The sequence below is a fragment of the Rhipicephalus microplus genome, chromosome 2, assembly GCF_043290135.1.
Source record: "Rhipicephalus microplus isolate Deutch F79 chromosome 2, USDA_Rmic, whole genome shotgun sequence".
Classification (NCBI taxonomy): domain Eukaryota; kingdom Metazoa; phylum Arthropoda; class Arachnida; order Ixodida; family Ixodidae; genus Rhipicephalus; species Rhipicephalus microplus.
Window position 1 is genome coordinate 43,680,945 of NC_134701.1, and position 21,118 is coordinate 43,702,062.

At 44.0% G+C, this 21,118-nt stretch overlaps 1 pseudogene; it reads left to right on the plus strand.

The window, feature by feature from the left end:
* The window catches only part of LOC142788947 (transient receptor potential cation channel subfamily M member-like 2), a 1,303,464-nt pseudogene that overhangs the window by 986,097 nt on the left and 296,249 nt on the right, over nt 1–21,118 (plus strand).

Here is a 21,118-nt window from a genome sequence, read left to right on the forward strand (position 1 = left end):
ATATCTGCTTCTGCTCTGCCCTGCTCAAGAGGGTTTCAACTTGGGCTTGTGGTTGAATCATTTTCATGGGGAATTCTGCGCTCAAATGACGGAATAGAAAAAACACAGAGAGACAGACAGAGTGAAAATAACAAGAGTTTATTGGTGAGAAATCCGGTCTATCTATGTCAATGGCTGAAACTCGTTCAATATTAGGGATCAAATCAAGCATGAAGCTGGTACACAGGTGTCTCGCCAGTGAGATATGCAATTCTTTAGCTGATAAAGAGATGGATGGCATACTGATTATTTTGTCTTTGAGACATCATACACTAAGAGCTTCAGTTATTAGTTATTTCACTTTTGTTCTTCGAAATTACAGATTAACGTTGAAACTCAGGCCTACAACAAGCTTTTTCACATTATATAGCCAAACATTGCGTAAAGAAATTTGATATTTCACTGGTAAAGCAAGTGTATGTTAGCTTCCAGAGGGCTCTGCTTCTCAACACGCAACAACTGTTAGTCATTGGTATAAATTGGTCACATAGTTCGTCAATGAACTGTGGTTAGTTCGCGCTAACTCTGTCTATCTGTGTTGTTTCTTCTTTTCCGCCAACTTAGCGTATCATTGACCATCATGCTGCCCTACTAAGCCATGCCAAAAAGCGACCAACTGGCGACATTCTTTTTGTGGGCCATCAAAGTCTAACGAAAGAGCATGAGTCTCCGAAATCGTGTCGAAGCAGTGCTCCGAACCCACTAGCCCCTCAGCCTACCTAAAAAAATATATCGACATTGTGCTACCAAGTTCGATCTTTTCTGTGCCGACTCGTAGCGCGGCGCTTCTCGGGAAGCTCCAGCTCATAATGCCGCATGTACAGGAGTCAATGCTGTTCTGATAGAAGTATGAAGTATATAATAATCTGTAACATAGCCTGTGTCTAACACAAATATATAGCTTTCAGAGAATGGAAAACTGTATTCCACTGCTTTTTTTAATGCAAACCATTTCCTAGCGAATTTTGGAGAGTTTGACCGTATCTATCTATCTATCTATCTATCTATCTATCTATCTATCTATCTATCTATCTATCTATCTATCTATCTATCTATCTATCTATCTATCTATCTTTCTATCTATCTATCTATCTATCTATCTATCATTCTGCCTACAACTTTTAGCTCTCTTACCCGTTTCGGTTGTGGACTCTATACAAACATTGGTATGGCATAGCTTGACTGTAATACGAGCCAAAGTAAGTAGTCATAACATGAAAATCATGATATGCAAGTCATGACTTACATTGTAATGGTCTTACTGCTGTTGTGGTGGTTTCGTTCATATGATATATTTGAAAACTGGTATGATATGGCATCACTGCATGGCGAACATAAGTGACAGGCCCTTACACACAAATAATGACATTCATGTCAAGAAAGCGATGACTTCAAGGCTCACTCATTGTATGCTCACGGTCATTTTGTTAGCTTCTTGAGCACATATATCAAATTTGGCACTGCGTGTTGTGAATAGATCACGAAGGTATGTAACTGGTGCAGACATGATATTCATTAGATGTGTGTAATCTAGGAACATGACTAATATGACGCTCATGACTTGCTCTCAGCAGTTTCGCTGGCTTCGCATATACCAAATGTGCTTCTACTTGACGTGAACGAATGACAAAGGCATATGACTGGTGAAAACATCGTCATCATGACAATTGTGTCATGTAAAAAATGATTACAAGTCACACTCATGATGTGCTCGTGGTCGTTTCACTAGCTTTGCTTAGGCTAGATTTGGTATAGCGTTATGTAAATAAATGACAAAGGTATATGACTGGAGCCTACATGATGATCATAATATGCGTGTCATGTCAAACATGACTACATTATACGCTCATAGCGCACTGACATCCATTTTGCTAGATTCACATTTAGCGAATTTGGTATTACGTGACGTGAATAGACGACGGATGTAAGGACGTGTTCAAGCATAATAACCATAACACAAATGTAAATTAAGAACATGGCATGCCTGCCTCGTAACGCTCTCATGGCCGTTTTGTTAGCTTTACATATACTAAATTTGTTAGTACTTGACGCGAATTGACGACGAAGGTAAATGACATATCCAAACTTGATAATCATGTTATGCATGTCTTGTAAAACATGACCACAAGCTACGCTCAAAGCATGCTCACCGCCGTTTTGCTAGCTTCATATATACCACATTTAGTTTTACGTTACGTGAATGAACGACAAAAGTAAATGACACTTCTAAAGATTATAGTCATGACACGCGTGTCAAGTAAAACATGACTACATGCTACGCTCTCATAGCGCGCTCATGGCCGTTTCACTAGCTTCAAAAATACCAAATTGGGTATTACGTGACGCGGGTGGATGACGGACACAAATCACAGGAATAAAAATTATAGTCATGGCATGGAAAGCATGTGCGGCAAAAATACCAAGCTCTGCTGCCCCTAAAAACAAAACAAGAACAAATTAAGAGCAGCACCGTCGTTCATGCAGCATGCAAAACAAAACAGAAAAAACCCAGAATTGACGTCCACCTCGCAACGTTGTTATTTATTGTTACATATCAACCGACCTAATTCTGCTTCGCATATCATCGATTCTCACAGTAGTTGGGATCGGCCACTTTTTTATGGTGATAACTGAAAACACATCACATTCGTGCTCTCTTTCAACTTCACTTTTCAGTTTCAGTTTATTTCCACTAGAAATGAAGGAAGACCCAAACGAAAAGTTGTGATTTCCACTTGACAAAGATTCGGGCCCCCTTTACAATGCATACAGCAAAGATAGATACCATACACTCATGTACATATACTATTGTCAATATCGGAGGAAGGGCAGACAATGCGCAGACATAAATAAATGATCCTGCTATCATCGCTACATACACAAACAAAAAAAGTAAATGCAAATATAGGTTTGAAACTTGACAAAATTATTCGCGACAGTTTGCCCCATCTCATTTAAAGTCATTCGTCTGTGTTACATCAGTTACACAAGCAGATAATAACAGTGACACGAAACGAAGCATTTGACGATAATATTTTTTGCAAACGAGTTGCATTGATCTTTCTTGTTATTTTAGTAATATAGGATCCTTTTTCAAATGAATATTCAAACAATACGGGAAAGGTATATTGACGATTGTGCTCACCATATTTGTTCCTTGAAAATGGTACTTGCCAGAGTTCATTGTTACGCGTAGCATGAACGGTTATTCTGGATAAAAACTCCTCTAGGGCAAGTAACAATTGTTCATTATTCCTTAATTCTGCACTTCATATTGTAGACAGGCTATTCGAGTAAAGGTTCGGTATGAAGATGTCAACTTCGCGCGGGTATTAACCGCGGATCCGAACCACAATGATGGAAGTAACTAGAATAAAAATGTGTGGAGCACATTTGGCAAGCCCTCTCAAATCACGACAGGTAGATTGCCAATATCCCTCAAGAGGAAGGTATATAACAGCTGCATCTTGCCGGTACTCAGCTATGAAGCAGAAACTTGGAGACTTACAAAGAGTGTTCAGCTTAAATTGAGGATGGCGCAGCAAGCAATGGAAAGAAAAATCGTAGATGTCACCTTAAAAGACAAGAAGAGAGCGGAGTGAATGAGGGAACAAGCGGGGGTTAAGGATATCATAGTTGAAATCAAGAAGAAAAAATGGATATGGGCCGGCCATGTAGCACGCGGACAGGATGATCGCTGCTCATTAAGGGTAACTAACTAGATTCCTAGAGAAGGCAAGCGGGTTAGGGGGAGACTGAAGGTTAGGGGGGGGGGGCAGATGAGATTAAAAAAATTGCAGGTATAAATTGGCAGCAGCAAGCACAGAACCGAGTTGACTGGCGGAACATGGGAGAGGCTGTGGATGGCTGTGGACGTAGTCAGGCTGATGATGATGATGATGATGAATATAAAATTGAAACTGATGAACATTTCCTGCGTTTGTGCATCGTATGGCATGCCTGCTATTTGTCGAATAGCGTCTTTTGAAGTATGTGCAGGCGATTTATGTAGCCGTGGCCCAGACAACGCAGAAAGTTAGGTTGAACACGAACAATGCATAGTAATTTTTAATTTTTGTATGTGACAGCAGAAGTGTACGTAGTTTGGTCATGACGCCTACGCACTTCGAATGGTAATCGGTCATTTAACATGCGTGTTCCAGAGGATATCCCTATGGAAACATATACCAATGTTTTTATGCAATCTAATATATCAATAGCTGACTGGCCAAGAATGATTTCCTGCGTCATTTCATGCCTAGAGTATTTATTTATTTATTTATTCAATACTACTGCCAATCCTAAATGAGATAATTGCGGAAGAAACACTTGTGGAAGTGTCACATAAAGAAGGCGAAAATACAACAAAACGAAAATTGAATATTACACTTTAAATTTGTATGGACTGACTACCTTGAGACGGCTGCAATAACTGAACAATAGCGTCCACTGAAAGGCGGAGGAGCTTGAACAGTAAAAAAATTTAGGTATTTCGCCCGGTAATGCGCATTTGAAAAAACGTACACATAAAACATGAGAGGGGAAAAAAGAGAGTTATTCAGCCGTGGCCAATAGGTTCAAGTACACTTAGGTAATTACAATATAATGTTCATGCTCATCACTAGATACCACAAACATAAATGAGAAAAAAGCAGCACAAAAAACCTCAAGAGCTTGAACATTACGAAAACCTAAAGTACTTGACAAAATTATTGGCATCTTAAAATACGTATACATACGCAAAGAGAGAGAGAAAAAAGACAAAGCCAATACAACTAGGTGCATTAAAATAAGCACAGTATTACAATACACTTTGGCATTCGCGTTAGGAAATTAATACGAAAACTTCAGAAAACACCAGCTAATGTAGTGTTTAGATGATGAAACACAACAGTAAACTATAATGTCTTTGAGGAAAAAAAGCAACAGAATGACTACTGAATCTGTGTGGCAATCAGCGTTTTTCGCAATGATGTTACCAATGTGTTAATGAACTTGCAACCAGTAATCGTTCTTTCTTATGCATTCCATTCTCTAATTGATAGAGACAAATAGGAGTCTTTAAGGCAGTTTGCGTTGGCTTAGCATTCAGCTAATGTTTGAGAGTGTTAGTGTCGCGTGAGTCTTGTGGAGTTTAATGACATGAATTTGATGTTAACAATCATATTGTCGCCATTCAAACACTGAAATAGGAACTGCAGTCTCACTATCTTTGCTTTAATCGCAATGGGTAATAGTTGAGATTTTTTTCGCAGTTTTATTGGTGATTCGGTAGGATGGTATTTAATAAATACAAAGCAAACCTCTTTTTGTTGTACGACTTCCACTTGAGATATAGGTTTCTTGGTATGCGGAAAGTATACTAGGAAAGCAGTGGTTTTGTTTTAGTGATGTTCATATGTAACTAATTAGTATCACTTCATGTGTTTAAGCTTTCAAGGCAGTTATTACCAATTCACTTAAGAGTTTCGATCTCCGTGTATGTAAACAAAAGGGTTAGATCATCTGCATATAAGACGTTCTTTGGTTGTGTACTAATTTTATCAACATTTACGTATAAATTAAACAGGAGGGGCCCAAGAATACTTCCCTTAGGCACTTTTGTGCTTGTAGTTTTTTTTATTATATGCTATCACCTAACCACACATATTGTCGGCGGGGCTGCAGGTAAGAATGCTATAGGAAGAGTGGGATACCTTTGATACCAGAACGATCAAGTTTTTTAGTGGTATGTCATGGTGTAGCCAATAAAAAGGTTTTGAATAATTTATGTATGCACAAACGGCTTCTTATCAAACGTCTGTAGAGTTATTTATTTCTCGGTAAAAAAAAAGAGCGCATTCGGTGGGCTTTCCCTTGCGGAATCCGTACTGGCATTTATTCATTAGGTCGGTCAAACTTGTTTATGAAAGTTGAATTTCTGGCACGCAATAAGTTTTCCGGTATTTTAGAAAACACTGCGAGTATCAAAGCGGCACAATAATTGCTGAGGTTGCTCTTGTCTTCGACTTTGGAAATGACGTTCACTTTTGAAAGTTGCATTTATTGTGGGAATGTGCTAGTAGAAAAAGATAAGTTATAAATACGGGCAAGAGGATGTGTGGTTGAGTCGGCCGTGTACTTTATCGGCTTTATTTGTAAGTCGTCAATGTCCTAAGTTGAGCTATTTTTAACCGAGGTGAAGACAGTTTGCTCCTCAGATGAATTTGCAGGTTTTCGGTAAAGACCATTGTCATTTCTGTAAGCAGCGTTTGCAGCTTCTAAGTGGTAACAACTGGTATTTAGACTGACGAAAAATTCATTAAACGCATCACCCAAGTTATTAAAATAGAAATTTTGATTCTGCAATGCTAACGAGACGACATTCCGATCAGGTGTGCAACGATTTGCGAGCTCATTTATTTTTTTTCAGACAATTTCTGGTTTCAAATTATGCTGTTTATAAAAATATAAAAATTCGTTTTTTTAGGATTACTTTGAAATTAGGTAGTTTAATTGTCTGAATGTTCCCAAGTATCCGGGATTGTACATACTTAACAATGTTTTAAATAACTTGTATATACTTCTAACTAATTCGGACTGAAAATTGTAACTCATTCTTTACGAAATTGCTTTATAGGTAATTGTAAAGATGAAAAAGCATTCATGATATAGTTCTTCAAATAAAAAAATATGAGATAGTACACTTCGTCAGTGTTTGTGGCGTTGTACACCTCGTTCCAGTTAACGCTTTTCTTTAATTTAGCGTAATAACGTTCATGTGTACCAGGTGTGATATTTTTACGTTCCCGCCATAAGAAAATGCATTTTCAATTTCCTTGTAATAATATTCTCTGAGTGAAATTATAGAGAGATGCCGATTATTCGTGAGAAATATTGCTCACCCTTAATTTCGAAACTTCTAGGATATTGTTTATGCAACACGAGCCATGAATGCTCTTGAATATCTCCTACTTTTCAGATTCCGACATCAACTGCCCTAATGCGGGACTATGGCCATACGTTTTTACAGTACTCTATTTTGTCCATTTGAAGTTATTTTTGCTAAATGCGCTGTTTGCCGTATTCAGGTGAGAGATCTTCGCCAGCGTTCAGTGTAGCATGGCGCACTCTATGCTGGCGTGTAACGTTTTTGTTTGTGGTTGACTGGTGCAGCACGAAGTGTCGACGGTGTTTAACTGACATAAACTACTTGTAGAAGCAGCATACAGTGCAACCCAAAAGCCTTGAACATGAACACTTGAAAATATTTGAAAAAGAGATAACTCCATTGGTTACACAATCCGTATTGGCCCTGTCGCTCCTACTGAGGAAAGGCTTCGTTTCGGGCAAAAACGAGGCTCAAATCCAGAATTGCTGCCCTGAAGTTAATGTCAGCCTAAGCCTGTCGCACTGAAGAGCATGGCTCATTTTTGAATACGAGAGTCTTTCTTGGGGAACATCTACGCAATAATTTTGGTCTGTCTGTCTGACTGTACATTTGTCTGTTTATCCACACTTAACAGTGCCCTAAACGGCACCAAAGTGGCCTAACGATACTCCGAACGGCCGACCCCATCCTCCGCAGTGCCCACCGGTATTGCTCAAGGTTCAGCGTTCATACTTGTGCGATTGTCAATTAAACAGCAATTATTGCGCGTATCTGAGGCGCCATAACAACATCTCAATAATATGTATAGGAATTTTGTTACTGGAAAAATCATAAATAGGTAATTCTAAGGACCGTAGCATTGATCACGCTGCGGTGACCATGCAATGTTTGCACGAAAAGGCCAGTGTTTCCAACGCTTTGCTAAGACGACATGGTAGTGGCACCTACCCGTCGCCTTGCCTTCTACACCTTATCACCTAACAGACAGGTGCGCACGCCAGTGCCCCGTCTTCCAAGATAGCTGCCAGATAGCACTCATGTCTCACGTGTGACGTGACTTGATGCGCTTGTTCGTCTTAGCTGTGCCCTCGAGGCACTCTAACACAGCGCTGCCACAAAACCATTCAGCTATTTTCTTGCGCAGAACGGCAAATAAACATTTCGATCATTCTCTCCAGACGCAAGACTATCTTCTTTCGATAACATTTACAGTGTAACATGCACATACGGGGCCATTTTTAGTAAGGCTCATGATGGAAACACACAGTTAGTTTAATTGAAACTATAGTGCTTGTTCTGCTATACTGTTGTAATACTTCATATATATGCTTTTAGCTAATGACTTTACACGATGCTTCTTTAAAACAATATCTGTTCAAGATATTGTGAAGAACATGTCGTTGCACACAATTTTAGGTGGGGAACGCTGAATTACTCACATTATTCTGGTTAACCTCCCTGCCTTTCCCCAAACTTACTTTCTTTCCCTAGTGCAGTGGTATGCCAGCATTGAGGATGAGATTTAGGATTCACCGGCAACATTATGAAAAATGCTTCGTTCACTAATGGGCAGATGCACCACAATCTTCACAGGCCTTTGTTGCTTTCTTTGATTATGTGCGTCCCCCACCCCCCCCAAAAAAAACTGTGAGCAACGCATGGTGTAGACCTCGCTGACATATTCGGGAACTTTCGCAATCACTTGATATGAACACGTGTGTATATGAAAAAGAACGACGATAGTAACGTTTTGTAGATTCCAGCTTGTGGGACAGGTGGTTTTCGGGACGACAATGAAGCAGGCGTCTTGCTGTACAACTGATCCTGAACAGCTGATCCTGTGCAAGCATTCCTAAAGATATACAGTTCACACCAAAGACTCTCATTTTACGCTTTCATTCAAGAACCGACATTATTTTTCGAAACCCATTGGTCGCGACTACACACCCCGCAAATAGTATTTGCACAAGCGCTACTAAAGCAACTGAATGTAAAAATTAGACATATTGGTCTAATACACAACCTAAAGTCAATGCTTAGCATACAATTCGATGATATATTTCCTCATAACGTGAAACAATTGGCATATAGGTATTTAAATGACCAGTTAGCAGATTATCTAGCCCACCTAGAGATAAGCAATATAATAGCGACTGATGCATCTGTGTCAAAAGAAAAGGCTGGGGTTGGCATCTTCTCTCCTTCTTTGGACTGGTCCTTTTCGATTTCGACTCCCAGATTATACCCCGGTATTCATGGCAGAATTATTGGCCATTGTTCTTGCCCTACGCAAATTACCCTCAAGCGAATCATTAGCAGTTACCATTAAAGATTCGTTATCAGTTTGTAATGCACTTTCTGCGGCAGTAAATTCAGAGCTGATGAATACGTTTCGGCATTTAGTACCGAAAAATATAATGAAACTGCATTTGTTATGGGTGCCAGGCCACCGCGGATTATATTTGAGCGAAATGGCGGACTCTTTAGCAGCAGTATCCCTGGGTGGGTCCACCATCCCAGTTTTGCCAGATACGGCTTACGTAACCACGCTAAGGTTCCGAAATGCTTGCCTGCAATGGGGAAAAGGTAATTTGGATAAATTCAAAGATTTCAAGCATTTGAGCTATTGCTGGAATAAACAGTGGTGTGTATCTCGCCAGTTAGAGGTCACTTATACCAGATTGCGCTGTGCAGTTCCACAACTAAATTATTACCTTAATAAAGCTCACCTCAAGGCGTCACCGCTATGCATTTGGTGCAACGAAATTGAAACAATTGAACATTTCTTTTTATTCTGTTATCGTTATTCTTATCAGAGAAAAAGATTTTTGGTAGCCCCATTACAAAAGCTAGGAATACAAGTAAACTTACCAGTAATTTTATCACTTGGCGGAACTTCATTTGGTTACTGCCACAGGAATGTATGCTCCGCTGTGTTTGATTACATCAACGCAACTAAGAGATTACCATGCTAGTGAACCACTACCTTTTCAGATCTTTAGTTTATAATTCGTAGTTATGTCTTTCAAAAACAAAAGATGGTTTGACCGCTTGCTCAGCACACATTTTTGTTTTTTGGTAGTATTATTTTAAGCTACTTTTTCAAATTGGCTTCATTTTCAGTTTAGTTTCATTTAAGTATCCGGCCGCCCGGTTCTTCGCCCATTCCCCTTTGTGGGTAAGCGCCATCCATCAGAGGTCATCAGCATCAGCATCAGCTGATCCTGAACACCCTCTTTTCGCTGCCGTAAGCTTCTGTCATCCATTGTTCGCGTTGCACTGCGACACTGGTGGAGTACTAGGCCGCGACGATGCCCGATGCTTCACACCTCTAGTGGGAGCCGTTCATTCAGCCCAGACGTGCCTACTGCTACCCCTGTTCATCGATTCAGTCATCAGCTACGAAGTCTACGAAGTCTTCCTGCAGAGTTCAACCCATCGCAGAAGCCCTCTACAAAACATCTAGAAATGGCTAACACCAGCCCCCAGCGTGTACTTCTCGGCACCGGTCCTCCCACTCCATTCAAGGTAACGTTTTTTGAATCCCTGGAGCGTGAACGCTTTGTTGGTGGTGCACACGAAGACGCAGAAAACTGGTTAGATCATTATGACCTTGTTGCGAAGATCAACCAGAGGTCTGCTCAGGAAAAGCTCTCCTGGTCCTACTTCTATCTTGAAGACAGCGCTCGTACTTGGTACGAGAACAGAGAAGGCAGCCTGTCCACATGGAGAGACATTCGCCAGCACATAATTCAAACTTTTGCCAATGTCGACAGACGTGACCGCACCCACCAACTACTAGAGCTAAGGGGCCAAAAACTCATTGAAACGGTCGCCATGTTCACCGAAGACATGACACGTTTATTTCGGAGGGCTGACACACAGATGACCGAAGATAGAAAGTTGCGCTACCTCATGCGCGGGGTGAAAGAGCAGCTGTTTGATGGACTTCTGAGCAGCCCGCCAAGTACTGTAGAAAACTTCATCAAAGAAGCGTCGGCTGTCAAGCGCGCACTTCCCCAACGCTGCCGACAATATGTCCGCTTGTGCAACAGCCTCCAAATTCAGGCTGCCGCTGTGACGTCTGACAATCATAGCTCCCTACGTGACATGATCAGAGAGATTGGTCGTGAAGAACTGCAGAGGTTGCGAACTTCTGTAGTGGATACAACCATGGCATCTGTCGCTCAAGTTGACCATGACGAAATCCGTCAAGCATTCTCGACAGCTGCTCCTGCCCCCGAGCAACGTCCCATGACGTACACCGCCGCCCTTAGAAGCTCCCCACTCATTCCGACTTCATACTACCCGCCACCTCCAACCGTTCCTTTGTCACCACCGCAGGGGGAGACATCGTGGCGCCCACCCATCCAGCCTCCATACGACCAGTCGTCTTCTGGCCTGCCATGGCCTTCGTCACGTGAGGAGTCGCCACGGCATCTACAGCTTTGCCGAGCAGACACCTGGCGCACTCTCGACAGGCGTCCACTCTGTTTCAACTGCGGAAGTGTGGGTCACATAGCGCGCTATTGCTGGCACCGCGCCGATTCGCTCCGCCCTCTCAGGCCATGATAGTTTGACAGTCGGCATGCCAACGACTACGTATCCTGCCATGGCGATGTCGGTTCTCAAAGGCCTCTGGTGCCTCTACCCCCCTTCTACGATCGCTGTAACATTGATGATGAGATTTTAACTGATTACCAGCCGGGCTTCCGACATCGACCACGCTCTCCTCCTAGCCAGTCACGTTCGTTGCAACGCAGCACTTTTGCTGACACCAGAGGAGCGAGGCCACTGAGCCCACGCCGAGGAAACTGAAGGTGGTGACCTCAGGGGGTAAGATTGCAGGCTTTCCAGCCGAAGAAAAAAAGCCCTCATTACTCCCACCTCAGGACACCGTAAAGCCGACAAGACGTAATACCGACGAAACTGTGACCCCAGACCTTACCGTTCATGTGGACGGACAGCAAGTCAGAGCTTTAGTCGACACCGGGGCCAACTTCTTCATTATTAGTGATGACCTTGCCGTACGTCTCAAGAAAGTGAAGACAGCGTAGACGGGACCTCACCTAAAGACGGCAGGCGGCCACTTACTGAAGCCTGTCGGAATGTGCACAGCAAGGATCGACATTGGTGGCTTTATTTTTGCGGTGACGTTTGTCGTTTTTGCTTCATGCTGTAAAGACCTGATTATCCGAATAAATTTCTTGAGAGAACACGGCATCGTCATCAACGTCCCTGACAGTGTCATTATGTTTCGCAAAAACAGCCCTGCTTTAGTCGATTGCTCAGAGCCGAGATATCACCCTTTACGTCTGACGGATGACGATGTGGTCGTCCCTTCAAGATCGCGCAGTGCACACTTGTTGCGGTGGCATGGGATGAGCCGTTTGATGGCGACTGCATTGCCGACCAAATGAGCTCGCTAATCTTTAGTCACGGTATTTCAGTTGCTCGAGGTCTTGTCACTGTCACTGCAGAACGCACAAACTTGCTGCTCACTAACTTCAGTCCTGAGCGCCGCCGCCTTCCGAAGGGTACTGCCGTTGCTTACTTAGAGAATACTGCAGAAATCCGAGGCAGTTTATCGGCACTAGACGAAGCATTTCAAGAAGAATCAGTACCTAATCTTGTTCTTGGTACTATGTTGCCAAGGGACGAGTGAACGAGACTTCTTGAGCTGCTGGCTGAATTCCAGGACTGCTTTGCATCAACATCACGGGTAGGTCGAACGCCGCTAACAAAGCATCAAATAATTACCGACGACGCAGCAAGGCTTACACACCAAAATCCTTATCGTAAAACTCCAAAGGAACGAGAAATGATTCAGTAACAAGTCACTAAAATGATTGAAGATGATGTGACTCAGCCATCACAGAGCCCATAGGCATCGCCTGTAGTACTAGTTTTGAAAAAAGCATGGTACCCTGCGTTTTTGCGTGGACTTCAGGAAGCTGAACCAAGTGGCTAAGAAAGATGTGTATCTGCTTCCAAGTATTGATGACTCCCTCAATAAGCTTCAAAACGCTCTCTAATTTTCTTCATTGGACCTCAGAAGCGGATATTGGCAGATAGAGGTAGACCCAAGGGATCGGTAGAAAACAGCTTTTGTGACACCGGATGGTTTGTATGAATTTAAAGCTCTGCCCTTTGGTCTGTGCCCAGCGCCCGCTACTTTTTAAAGGCTCATGGACACTGTACCTTTAGGGTGAGAATGGAAGACCTGTCACTTTAACTGGACGACGGCATAGTGTTTTCTTGAACTTTTGACGAGCATCCCAAAAGGCTAGAAGTTGTTTTACGAGCCATATTCTCCGCAAGCCTCACATTGAAACCAAAGAAATGTCATTTTTGTTTTGAAGAACTGCTGTTTTTTGGTCATGTCGTCAGCTGCACCGGCGTTTGGCCTGATCCCGAAAAACTTGCGGCCGTGGCACAGTTCCCAGTGCCGTCCGATAAGAAAGCTGTGAGGCGCTTTCTGGGCCTATGCGCCTACTATCCCCGGTTTATCACCAACTTCGCACGGATTGTGTCGCCTTTAACTCGCCTCACTAGAGACGACACCACCTTTTAGTGGAACGACGAACAGCAAGCAGCGTTTAATGACCTCCGCCATTGTGTTCAAACACCTCCAGTGCTTGCCCACTTCGACAAGCAAGCGCCAACAATGCTTCACACTGACGCAAGCAATGTAAGCCTCGGAGCTGTGCTTTTGCAGTGGCAAGAAGACACGGAACGAGTGATCGCCTACGCAAGCAGGACGCTAACACACGTTGAGGCCAAATATTCAACAGCAAGGAGAATGCCTCGCCGTGGTCTGGGCAGTTATGAAACTTCGCCCGTATTTGTATGGCGCCCCTTCAAAGTTATAAGTGACCATCATTGACTCTGTTGGTTGACTAATTTAAGAGATCCAACCATCCACTTAGCGCGGTGGAGTCTGAAGTTACAAGATTTCGATATGACGGTCATACACAAGTCTGGGAAGCGACATACAAACGCCGACTACCTGTCTCGATCACCAGTGCAGTCAACCTCTCTTTCTGACGACGACGATATGGCCTTCCTTGGTATTCTCGACGCGTCCACGATTACCCAACAACAACGAGGGTACCCTCAATATCTCGAATTGATTAATTACGTAGACGGACGTCCTTCGAGGGCACCCAGAGCCTTTACAATGGCATTATTGTCATTTTTCTTACGCAATGGCGTCCTCTACAAAAGGAACTCTTCATCCATCGGAGCTCCCTATTTGTTCGTTATTCCTGCATCCCTTCGTACTGAAGTGCTTCAAGCATGTCACAATGAGCCGACGTCTGGCAATTTAGGCTATACTCGCACATTGGCAAGAGTCCAGCAGGGATACTACTGGCCACGACTCACGACAGCCGTCCAACACCACATTCACACTTGCCTCGATTGCCAGCGACGCAAGTCACCTCTGAAAAAACCCAACGGTTAGCTGCAACCAGTTAAGGCCCCACGTAAACCGTTCTACCAGATATCAATAAATATTTTGAGACTTCTTCCTACTTCTACTGCAGAAAATCGCTGGGCTATAGTCGCCACAGACTACCTAACCTAGTATGCCGAAACAAAGGCTATCCAAAAGAGTACCACAGCAGAAGTGGCGAGATTTTTCACATAAAATATTGTGCTACGCCACGCTGCCCCGACTATCGTGATAACAGGCCACGGAACAGCACTTACGGCAGCTCTTTTAGACCGTGTCTTGATGCTAAGTGGAACGACTCACCGTAAGACCATTGCGCACCACCCACAAACGAATGGACTAACAGAGCGCCTCAACAAGACGATCGAACACATGCTGTGGATACGTGGATGCCCAACATAAGAATCGAGATGAAATTTTATTCTATATCACGTTCGCATACAATACGGCTAAACAAGAAACCACTCGCATGACTCCAATCACCTTGGTTTACGGACCGGAGGTACGGACAACGCTGGATGCATTGTTGCCACATGGATGGGACGACAACGAAGCAGGCGCTTGCGTGTTCGCTGAACACGCGGAAGAAGCTAGGCAGCTTGCCTGCTTACAGATCCGCCAGCGACAAGACTATGACGCAGGCCGCTACAATGCTCGCCTGAGAAGAGTAACGTACAAAATCAGTGACAGAGTGTGCGTTTGGACACCCGTACGAAAACGTGAACTGTCCTAGAACCTGCTAAGGTTATAATGCGGGCCATACCGAGTATCGCGCCAGCTAAGTGACGTCACTTGCATGTTCATCTCCGACCGTCCCCTCTGCCCGAGGCATCGCCAGCACCAGCCTGAACTTGTGCAAGTAGTGCGTATGAAGCCGTATGTGAGCGACTGACTGCACGTTACAAAAATACGGTCAGTCTGAATCAGCATGGGGGCGATGCTCCTATAAGGAGGGGCAAGTCACACGTTTGTATCTGAGAAGAACGACGATAGGAATTCCACCTAGTGGGTCAGGCGGTTTTCGGGGCGACAACGAAGCAGACGTCTTCCTGTACAGCTGATCCTGAACACGCTCTTTTCAGTGCGGTAAGATTCGGTCATTTTTTGTTCGCGTCGCACTGCGACAATATTATTCTGTCCAGGCTATGCACATAATCAACTCTTTGAGTGACAACGCTAGAAGTTTCAGCGATTGATGTATAAAACACGACGCATTCCACCGATTACCGAGGACCGGCACAACGATCGGCACTATCTATGTACCACATTCATTTTCCGTACTCACTCATGATTTGACTCACTGTGGCTCACATTGAGGCATCTGAGCCTGAGGGAGTCCACTTGTGGAAAATTTTGGTGAGCCAGATAGATATCTCTATCTATCTATCTACCTATCTATCTATCTGTCTATCTATTTATCTATGTATCTATCTATCTATCTATTTATTTATCTATCTATCTATCTATCTATCTTGCCACATACATTTAGCTCTCCTGGCTCCTGGCCATTTCGATAATGGTATCGATACCAAACTTGGTATGGCATACCATTACTATGACAAGCACTAGTGACTATTCATAACATGAAAATCATGATATGTATGTCATGACTGCCATGATTTACAGTGCATGGTCTTCACTGCTCTCGCAATGGTTTTGTTCTCATGGCATGTTACAAAACTGGTATGGTATGACATGACTGCATGGCGAACACTAGCCGAAGACTCTAACATGAAAATTATCACATGCGTGTCATGTAACAACATGAATAGTGCCACAGTCGTGATGCGCTCGCGGCCATTTCGCAAGATTCGCATATAACAGATTTGGTATTACGGGACGTGAATGGATGACAAAGGTATGTGACTGATGCAAACTTGAATATCATGTGATGCGTGTCATACAGAAACGCGGCTACATGCCACGCTCATGATAGGCTCGCGGCCGTTTCGTTAGCATAACATCTACGAAATTTCGTAATATGAGACGTGAATTGAAGACGAAGGTATGTGACTGGTGCAAACATGAAAATCATTACATGCGTGTCATGTAACGACATAACTACTACCCACACTTATGATGTGATTGCGGCCATTTTGCTAGCTCCGCATATGCCATGTGGGGTACTAAGTAACATGAACGGATAACGAAGGTATGTGACTGGTACAAACACGATAATCATAAGGTGCAGGTCTTGTAAAAACAGCACTACATGCCGCACTCAAGGTGCCAGTACACTTCGGCGCAACCGGGCGCACGTGGCCTTCGGAGTTCGTATCGTCGTCTCACGCCGGCGATGTCCCGCTACTCGCTGTCACGTGAGCCTGGGAGTTCACACCGAACGTCATTGCCTCTCGAAAAGCAATATGTGTCAACGCTAGCAAGCGAGCCCGCCTGACACCATCAACTCAACAACGTCATCAAGTGGCGGCGCCGGTTTGCCTTACGTAACGCACAGCGAGCTCCATCAGCCCACGGGCCCGATGAAGCAAGCGGCGCCATCTAGGCTCGCGAGTCTTACGCAATGCGTGGACACATCACTCCATCTTGGGTGCAACCCAGCGCAGTGGCTCCCTATTTGTGGAAGCTGACACCACCAGTGGCGGTTCCTATTGGACTTTTCTGACGTAATGGATAACCCGGGGCTTATAAGAAAAGCCAAGCGGCGCGTCAACAAGCAGCTGACGTATGCGTCAGAGAGAAGACGTTTCGGCTCTTCGAGACTCTAGCTGTTGGCCCCAGTGCCGAATATGTAACACCTCTATTTCTATGGTGTACTTAAACGTAGCTTTAACTCACCGTCGTCTTGTCCGCTCGTGCATCAGCTCTGCGCAGAAGCAGTCGCGAACTGAGAAACATGCACTACAAAACAGCCAGAGACCTTGCAAGCGGCGAGTTTCGTAGCAGTGGCGCCTTCGGGACCGCGTTGGTGTCGCGCAGTGTCGTAACAGTGTATGCAGCTGTGGGATCGGCCGGCGTCAGCGACATTGTTGCGGTTAGTGCCTGATGTTTGCCCCTCAGTTCACCAAGCTAATCTACAGGTTATAATAGTTTATAGAAGGGCTGTGTGAAACATTAGCGAGTGAGCATTGATCGTTTTAAGCCAAGTCAGAGCTCTGAATCTCAAGGTTATGCGGGGAGTGTAAACACAGCAGTGTTAAAAACTGCTTGCGCGTCTTGCTAGACAAGTTTTTGCGAGTGCAGCAAGCGGATTCACAACAGGGACAACAGCAGCAGCCTAGTCTGAACGATGGAGAACCTTCGAGTGAAGGAACTCACCGAAATTTCTGAGCAACTTGGCCTTAATTTGGCCGGCGCAACACGAAGCAAGCGATTCTTGACATTATGAAGGATGAAGGGGTGACGGCTGAAGAAGTCGATGAGGCCTGGGCGGATATCAAAGCACGCTGCGAGAAGGCTGAAAGGCGAGAAGTAGAATTTTGCGAACGCGAAGAAGCTGAAAGGAGAGAACGCCGCGAGGATGCCGAGAGAGAGGAGCACCTCGAGTTGAAACGAATAGAAACGGCAATCCTACAGTGTTCGTAGGCACCTAGCGTAATGTCTGCGACAGTTCAAGTCAGCGGTCATAGAATTCGGCACCAAGCGCCACCGTTCGTAGTCGGCGAGGACAAGACGAAGTATCTCAAGTATGAACGCGTCTGTGACTGAAATTCCTCGGAGTGGTCCCTTTGGGCCTAGAACCTGTTAGCTCTTCTTCCAGGTGAAGTGTTCGACGCGCTTCTCGAGGGAAGCGTTAAAGGGCTATGACAAAGTTAAGGAAGTGCTTTCGAGACGTTACAAGTTGCCATCCGAGGGTTTCTGGCAAAGGTCCCGGCATGTTAAATGGGAAATGAGCGACACGTTGACTTCTCATTTCATCTTAAAAGTCGATTTATTGAATAGCTCAATGACGAAGATGTTTATGGCAATTGCCGTGCGGTGTAGAATTCATTTCATTGGAGTATTTCTACTGCTGCATCGAGGACACCTTCAAGCTTTGGCTGCAAGATAAATTTGGTGAAGTACAGCTCAACAAGGCAGCAGAGTTTGCTGCGGAGTATTATACTCTCCGAAAGTTGCATGGTATGGCAGTGCGCGTTGAAAGTAGTGAAACAAGAGGGCTTTTCAAAGAAGCCTGATGGACGGAAACCCAATCCTCACCATAATTTCTGGAAGCATCCGTCCGTTACGAAAGACACTGTAGGGGAAGGGCAAACAAAAGCGAAGAAATTGAGTGAGGTTCCTAAACAACACACTGATACCACACGGGCGTTTGAACCACGTAAGCCGCTAATCTGCTACAAATGCAAAAAGGAAGGGCACATGACGGTAAACTGTAAACAAAAGCTTGCTTTCGCAACAATCTGAGAATCGGAAAAGAACATGCTGCTGTTGAAGCCGTATCTCCAGAAAATTAATGTGGATGGGAAAACGTGTCGAGAACTTTGAGGCTCAGCGGCAACCATGGACATTGTCCATCTTTCATTGGTGTCACCGGACGACTTTACAGGAGAGTGTGCGTGGATCAGGCAAGTCACCGAGGAGCAGAGTGCTTCCTTACCAATCGCTATGGTTGTCATTAAAAACCTGTTCGGTAAGCTTGGCACTGAAGCTGCTGTGTCTGCCGCACTTCCTGATTGTTTTTCTTATCTTTTTTTAGAATAACTCTGAGCAGCTTCTCGAAGAGCAGGGTAAACCGCTCTCCTCACACTTAGCGTACATGGCCCTCACGCGATCGCAAGCGCGGAAGCTTTCGCAGGAATTTGATCTCGTTCAACGTAGTGAAACACCACCTGCAAAAGCAGCGGATCTGTGTGGCCTTGGCGGCGAGTCGATGGAACCTCGGACAGCAAACTCTCCGGGTGAGTTACTCGAGCGACCCGTCGCCGAAGTGACTGGCGCTGTCTTTTCCTGTGGAGGAGACGACGGAAAGCCATTGGATGGGAGCGAGAGGGGTACTACACTCTTCCCTGTAGCGGAAAGTTGCAGTGAGGTGTCAAGGGTAGATCGGACAACGCTCTTTCGAGAGCAGCGTGAGGACCTCTCGGCTAAAGCGCTAATGAAAAAAGTAAACTTTGGAAAAAAAGAGAAAGAATGCTTCCTTTTTTAAAAAAAAAACAGGGCTCCTGTGTCGGAGCTACACAAATCTGCAAGGTCGCACGTATGAGCAGCTCTTATGGCCACAAAATTATCATCGCCAACTATTGGAACTGGCACATGGACACGCGTGGGCAGGGCATCTCGGCATAAAGAAGACGAAGGCTAGAAGTTCTTTTGTGTTTTATCGGCCGAATTGCTGGAAGGATATCAAAGACTTTGTAAGCTCATGCGACACTTGTAAGAGAGCGGGAAAATCCATGGACAAGTGAAAGGCACCCATAAAGCTTGTGCTAATTATCTCGAAGGCGCTACGCAAACTATTCTTCTTAAAACAAACTCTAGTGCTCTCAACGACGCCAACGAAGCTGCTAACTTACACATCATTCGTAAGACCAGTTTTAGAATTTGTAAGCACTGTCTGGTTTCCGTATTTGCTGACTAATATAACCAAACTAGAAGCAATACAAAGTAAAGCTGTAAGATTTATTTACAACAAATATAGACGCACAGATTCCCCAACACATCTTTTAACTCGGTCAGGTTTACAAACGCTGTCCACAAGAGCGAAACACGCTCGCCTAATATTCCTTTTCCAGCTAGTAAAAAATAACTACAAGATAGATTCATCCAAATACCTTTCATTTTCACAGGCTCGACAAACTCGCAATAAACATGCGCGCACGTTGTCAGAATACGCATGTAGGAACGACACGTTTAAGTACTCATTCTTCCCGCGCGCGATAGCGGAATGGAACCAACTTGATGCCACTATCACAAACTCCCAATCGCTATCAGAATTTAATGCACAGATAGGAAAAACTGCGCGCGCATAACAGTTTATACGCATGCAGGCGCACCGGTCCAGATCTGCTGCTCGTTAGTTGAAGCAACACCTTTTTTCAATGTTCCTTTAACAGTAGTATAGCTATTTTTGAAGTATGCTTTCATTGCTTGCTATTCCTGTCACAACTGTTCAATTTATGTTTTCCCTCACGATACCAATGCTAACATAAGTTCCTTTCTTCAATCATGTATTTTATTTCTATCGCCTTTCGGCATGGTTTCAGCTCTGTATAATGGCTATAACTTGCTTTGTATCTTATGATTATTGCATACATTGTGTATTATTAACATAATTAACGCTTAACTTCCGCACTTCTCAATGGTTATATGATCCTCATGTCCTGTAATTATGCTTGCATGTTTTTACGTCTACATCCTTTTTTTGTGTGTAAAAAATTACTGTATTGCCCAACTGCCGCGTTCTCGAAGGAGAGTAGCAGTATTGTAAATAATTAAATAAATAAATAAATAAATAAAATCTCAGAGCCGATTCGGCGCCCACTAATTGATATTGTTAGATTATTGCCAGAGTCAAGACAAGGTTGTCGGTACATCCTGACGGCCCTCTCTTCGGCCACAAAATTTCCAAAAGTGATACCACATAAGCAGTTCGATTTTCCTCATGTCCTGGATGCACTGCTATCTACATTTGCACACGTCGGATTTACTTCTGAAATTCGTAGCGACAACGGTAGTTTCTTCACCCCGCCTTATCTCTATCTTTTTGGATAAACGTGGAAAAAATTAGTGCACAGCTCGATACATCACCCGCAATCTAATCCGGTAGAGCGTATGCATTTTGTTCTGAA